The following is a 6,915-nucleotide window of genomic DNA, read 5'->3' as shown; positions in this document are numbered from 1 at the left end:
TGATTTTGTGTCTGAAGTATGTAATGATGCACACCGAGAATGCATTTGGCATAACTGTCTATGCAGTTTTTATGGTTTCATTTCCTCCATTTGATTTTCAAGTATATAATTGTGTAACTGAACAGTACACACCTGGTTTTTGAATAGTCTAACCTAAGCTAGTAGGAAAATAATTCACAAAACCCTGAAGTTTTCACAACATTAATGTATCAAATTTCATAAAATTATACAGAGATCTTGAGCATACCTACTGAACAGAGTATGGAGATACCCTTCCTAAGAATGAGGCAGCTTCAACAAGTTCATGAAAAGGTAGATTTGAATGATAATGGAATTTTTCCACCAACTTTTCAAAGACTCCTTGTATAATATATAATCCATTGTTTATCTATATAATTTGGGAACTTTAAAGCATTCATCACAGTATGGAAAGAAATTGTGCTCCTGCTAAGTGATAAGTTGGTGCTGACTCAGAATCCCTGTATAGCGTTTCCAAGGAATTACTGTTGGGCTTGCTGTTAGCAGTTCAGTGCTATCCTACAGGAAAGAAATTAAGTGTACTTATATCAGACCTGTTTTAACAGATTTTCTTGCTGCCATACACCAACATATATATTTTCTAGAAAATATTGATAAACTAGAACAGGACACGATGAAGGAAAGTTTATGCTCGAAACAGATCAGATGTAACTTTTAAGTTAAAGTCAGTTATGAAAAAAAAGTAAACCTTCCAAAATACTTCAAATACATTCAATGGTATTTAAAATTTTATACAATTAGACAGTGTCTATGCAAGTTGAAATGAAAAGAAAGTTATAGCTACTTTTAAACAACTTTGCCAATCTTAATTCTACACATTAATGTATTACACTTGATTTGTCATGAGCACTTTTATTTACTAAAGTAGCAGTCACACATATCTGCAAAAAGTAAAGAAAAATATTTAAACATAACACTATAATAAAAAATGGAGTATTTGAGACACTTTGTATTTATAAAGCAATTCTAGCCAATAGCTGTCCCAAATGTTCTATTTAGACTTGTAAAGCTCCTTTCAATTCCAAAAATCACTTTAGGAGGAAATTTCCTAAAATTCATACTCCTAATATATTGTGCTAACATCAAAACAAAACAAAATTACCTGGTTGTATTCAAGAATTTTACCATTATAATAGTTCGGACTTACCTGCTACCAATAATACAACAACATATACAGTATTACTGAATTTTTACACAAATAACACATTATATACATTTTTGTCAACTGTGCCCTTCCCACAAGGTAGCTTTAGAAACATGCTATGTTAATAATGTTTACATGTTTCTATAAACAAATAGCCTAGTTGGCTTATGAAAATAACTTGAGGGGAGGGTAAAGTGCAAAAAACCTGTGTTATTTGTCTTAAAATACTAAATTACTACAAGAAATAAGAAATGATCCTTCTGGTGATAGCATAACTTGTAGGAACACACTCTAGCTTTCTTGTTGTTTTAGTCTCTCTCTCTCTTTTTTTTTTAATTTCCCCATGTGCATGGTTATTAAGGTTGCAAAGAACTTGAAATTCTAATACAGGGGTATTACATCATCAATAAGATTCCAAATCCATCAGCAAGTACCAATACATATTGTGAACAGAAAACAGAATTGGGCTGATGCAAGTACCTCTAAATGAATTATTGCTTAATAATGGAGCAAAAAGCAAGGGATCATCTATTCCTGCCTAGACATTTTAGAGACGCTTGTTAAGACAAACTGTTGTCTGATTTAATTTGGAATATAGACAATGTTCTAACAGATGTTGTATTATTGTTTAATGATTAGGAATACATCAAAGCACTGACTTATATATAACTTCTTTTTGAGGTTTCAAGAAAAAAGAAAAAGTAAAGGAGAATAACAACAGTATACCAGATGTGGCTAGTTTGTAAGCAAAGAGGAAAAAGAAGTGATTTTAAGATAGGCACTCTTTGCCTGTGAATGGCAATACAAGGTGATTGAGAACCTACTACCATAATTTTCAGTTTGACAGAGTTGAAAACATCAACTTCTGCTTGCCAAGTTGAAATAATATAGCACCAGCATGGGAATACAGTGTTAACAGGAAATACAGTTGGTGCCCTCAACATTCATTTGTACCTTTTATTAAGGAAACAATACCTCTAGTAAAAAAAAAAAAAAAAAACAATTGTTGGTTAGGCCCTGGTAGCACTGTGGGATAAACACTGGACTGCTAACCACAAGGTCAGCACTTCAGACACATCAAGCACTCTACTTTACAGGAAAAAGATGAGACTTCCTGCTCTCATAAATATTTACAGCCACAGAAACCCAATACTAGGTTGATATGAGTCAGAATCAACTAGATGGCAGAGAATTTTGCCTAGCTTAGAGACTGTTGTTGTGGCCAACCGCTGTCAAGTTAGTTCCTACTTGTAGTGACGATGTATAGGATTCCCAAGAAGCAGCTGTTGGGTTTGAACCTCTGACCTTGTGGTTAGCAGTCCAGTGTTTACCCAATATGATCCAACAGCTTAAAGATGATGTTTTAATAATTCATTTAACAATGGACAGAGGAACATGACATTGACTAACAGAATGTGGAATGGAACTAAAATTTGAGGGATGTACACTATCCACAAAAACTAAATCTGACTAGGAAATATCTATTGAAATTCCTGGGCCTCAATGGGGAAACCAAAACAAATCTAAAGAGGCTGGTGAGCTTGAACTGCCAACCTTGTGGTTCAAATCGACTTTGCAGTCCAGTGCATTAACCCACAGTGTCACACTAGGACTAGAGGCTACTCCTACAGGGTAAATATTTCACTAACATCCAGTTCAAATATGACCAGGAATGACAAATTGAAGAGGAATGGCATTGCATTCATTGTCAAAAGGAACATATCCAGATCAGTCACGAGGTACAACTCTGTCTGTAATAGAATAATATCCATGCACCTACAGGGAAGGAGCTCTGGTAGTGTAGTGGTTACAAATCAGGCTGCGAACCGCAAGGTTAGCAGTTTGAAACTACCAGCTGCTCCGCAGGAGAAAGATGAAGCTTTCTGCTTCTGTAAAGATTTACAGCCTTGGAAATCCTGTACAGGGTCACTATGGGTCAGAACTGACTCGATGGCACTTAACAACAACAATAGGGAAGACCAGTTAATACCACTATTATTCAAATTTATGCACCAACCACTAAACCCAATGAAGACAAAATAGAAGAATTCTACCAACAACTTCTTCAATCTGAAATTGATCAAACATGCAATCAAGATGTATTGTCCCGCTGGTGCAGTGGCTGCCTCTACTCTGCCGTGGTCAGACCCGCGGGGCTCCTTTGGAGCCCTGGGCTCTGGCCAGGCTCTACGGCAATGCATACCGCAAGGAAAAGTTTGACGTGTCTAGATTTCCTGTTGAAAATATTAGAAATTTCAGTATAATTGCACATGTGGATCATGGAAAAAGCACTTTAGCTAACAGGCTCTTGGAACTAACAGGGCCATGTGGATTTTAGTTATGAAGTATCCAGGTCACTGTCTGCTTGTCAGGGCATTTTACTTGTGGTTGATGCAAATGAGGGTATTCAAGCACAAACTGTAGCAAACTTATTTCTTGCCTTTGAAGCCCAGCTATCAGTAATTCCAGTTATAAACAAGATTTGAAGAATGCAGATCCTGCAAAGGTTGAAAAACAAATAGAAAAGGTGTTTGATATCCCAAGTGATAAATGTATTAAGATTGCTGCTAAACTTGGAACAAATGTTGAAAGCATTCTCCAGGCAGTCATTGAAAGAATACCTCCTCGTAAAGTGCATTGCAAAACCCCCCTGAGAGCTTTGGTATTTGACTCCACATTTGATCAATATAGGGGTGTGATAGCTAATGTAGCATTATTCAATAGAGTGGTTTCTAAAGGAGATAAAATTGTATCTGCACATACTCAAAAGACCTACGATGTTAATGAAGTAGGAGTTCTGAATCCTAATGAACAGCCAACTCATAAATTATATGCAGGACAGGTGGGCTATCTGATTGCTGGAATGAAAGACATCAAAGAAGCCCAAAGAGGAGACACGTTATATTTACATAAGCAACCAGTGGAACTCCTGCCTGGATTTAAGTCAGCAAATCCAATGGTATTTGCAGGAATGTACCCTATTGACCAGTTTGAATATAATAACCTGAAGAGTGCTGTAGAAAAACTGACCTTAAATGACTCCAGTGTTACAGTGTATCAGGATAGTAGCCCTGCTTTAGGTGCTGGCCGGAGGTTGGGATTTCTTGGACTCTTGTATATGGAAGTATTCAACCAGAGACTAGAGCAAGAATATAATGCTTCTGTTATTTTGACAACTCCCACTGTTCCATATAAAGCCATTCTTTCATCAGCAAAATTGATAAAGGAATATAGAGAAAAGGAAATTATGATCATTAATCCTGCACAATTCCCTGATAAATCAAAAGTAACAGATTATTTGGAGCCAGTTGTTATGGGCACTACTATCACACCAGATGAATATACTGGAAAAATAATGATGCTTTGCCAGGCTCAAAGAGCAGTTCAAAAGAATATGGTGTATATTAATCAAAATAGAGTTATGCTTAAATATCTTTTCCCTTTGAATGAAATTGTGGTAGATTTTTATGATTCTTTGAAATCCTTGTCTTCTGGATATGCTAGTTTTGATTATGAAGATGCAGGTTACCAGACTGCAGAACTTGTAAAAATGGATATTCTACTAAATGGAAATATTGTAGAGGAGCTAGTTAGTAACTGTTGTGCACAATGACAAAGCGCATTCTGTTGGCAAAATCATATGTGAATGTCTAAAGGATTCTCTTCCTAGGCAGCTGTTTGACATAGCAGTTCAAGCTGCTATAGGAAGTAAAGTCATTGCAAGAGAAACGGTGAAAGCATATAGAAAAAATGTTCTGGCAAAATGTTATGGTGGTGATATTACTCGAAAAATGAAACTTTTGAAGAGACAATCAGAAGGAAAGAAAAGACTGAGGAAAGGTGGCAACATTGAAGTTCCAAAAGATGCTTTTATAAAAGTTCTGAAAACACAATCTGATAAGTAAGATAAAATAATTTTCTTGAATTAACAACAACAACAAAAAAAGATGTATTGACCATTACTGGTGATTGCGATGCAAAGGTTGGTAACAAAGAGGAAGGATCAGTAGTTGGAAAATATGGCTTTGGTGATAGAAATGATGCTGGAGATCACATGATTCTGGAAAATCAATTATTTGTTCATTTCAATACCTTCTTTAGACAACATAAGAGACGACTATACACATGAACCTCACCAGATGGAATACACAGAAATCAACTTGACTACATTTATGGAAAGAGACAATGGAAAAGCTCTATATCATCAGTCAAAACAAGGCTAGGGGCAGACTATGGAATAGACCATCAATTGCTGATATGCAAATTCAAACTGAAGGTGAAGAAAATGAAAACAAGCCCATGAGAACCAATTTATGACCCTGAATATATCCCACCTGAATTTAGAGATAATCTGAAGAACAGCTTTGGTACATTAAACATTAAAAACCATAGACCAGAAGAGTTGTGGGACGACATCAAGAACATCGTACATGAAGAAAGCAAAAAGTCATTCAGAAGACAAGAAAGAAGGTCAAAATGGATGTCAGAAGAGACCCTGAAACTTGTTCTCCAGCATAGAGATGCTAAAGCAAATGGAAGAAATGAGGACATACAAGAGCTGAACAGAAAGAAAATTTCAAAGGTCAGCTTGAGAAGATAAAGTCAAATATTACAACAAAATGTGCAAAGATCTGGAGGCAGAAAACCAAAAAGGAAGAACACGCTCAGCATTTCTCAAGCTGGAGAAACTGGAGAAAAAATTTCAGCCTCGACTTTCGTTATTGAAGGATTCCCTGGGTAAATTATTGAATGATGCAGAAATAATCAAAATAGTGAATAATTAATATCAGGATTGACTGTGCAGGTTGGAAATATAAAGGTAGACATTTTGTAGCAAAAGGAGGGGAGTGACTGGCTTTGCAGTCCAGGAGCTGAGGTCCCTGGGATAATCATGGGAGAAGAGCAGAGTGCAGGAAACTACGCAGATAAACAGTGATGTCAGAGATGGAGGCAGAGACAATGTCATGGTGAGATGGAGTGGCTGGGGACTCTAGATCCAGAGAGGGAGAGAGGCTGTGTGCTGACGTCTGGGGGGCAGGCTTGCAAAGTATACCCTTTGGTTGGTTGATGATGCATGGAGGGGATTATAACCATGGCAATGAAAATATATACAATAGGATGAATGTAAAGCTAATGTTCTCCCATTTAAACTATCACATAATTCACAATAAAACATTTTTTAAAAAAAGATGGAAGGAATACACAGAGTGACTGTACCAAAAGGAAATGGTGATGTTCAACCATTTCAAGAGGTAACATATGATCAAGAGCCAATGATACTGAAGGAAGAAGTCCAAGATGCATTGAAAGAATTGGAAAAGAGCAAGGCACCAGGAATTGATGGAATAAAAATTGATATCTTTCAAGAAAGTGTGGCAACACTGGAGGCACTCACTTATCTATGCCAAGAAATTTAGAAAACAACTATCTGGCCAACTGAATGGAAGAGATCCATATTTGTGCCCATTCAAAAGAGAGGTGACACGACAGAATGTAGAAATCATTGGACAATATCTTTGATATCTCAAGAGAGTAAAGTTTTCTAAAGGTAATACAGAAATGGCTGCAAGCATACATTGACAGAGAACTTCAAGAGGTTCAAGCCAGATTCAGAAGAGGCCATGGAATGAGCGATATCATTGCTGATGTCCAATGAATCTTGGCTGAAAGCAGAGAATATCAGAAAGATGTTTGACTGTGCTTTATTGACTACACAAAGGCTTTCGATTGTG

The 6,915-nt window shown here is 36.6% G+C and overlaps 1 pseudogene; it reads left to right on the top strand.

Annotated features, from left to right (window-relative positions):
• The first annotated feature begins 261 nt into the window (after positions 1 to 261).
• On the top strand, positions 262 to 5,088 carry LOC102821087 (annotated as a pseudogene).
• The last annotated feature ends 1,827 nt before the right edge of the window (positions 5,089 to 6,915 follow it).

The sequence above is a fragment of the Chrysochloris asiatica genome, unplaced genomic scaffold (genome assembly GCF_000296735.1).
Source record: "Chrysochloris asiatica unplaced genomic scaffold, ChrAsi1.0 scaffold00010, whole genome shotgun sequence".
NCBI lineage: Eukaryota > Metazoa > Chordata > Mammalia > Afrosoricida > Chrysochloridae > Chrysochloris > Chrysochloris asiatica.
Note: the sequence above shows the minus strand (reverse complement) of the source record. Positions and strands in the feature narration are given on the sequence as shown.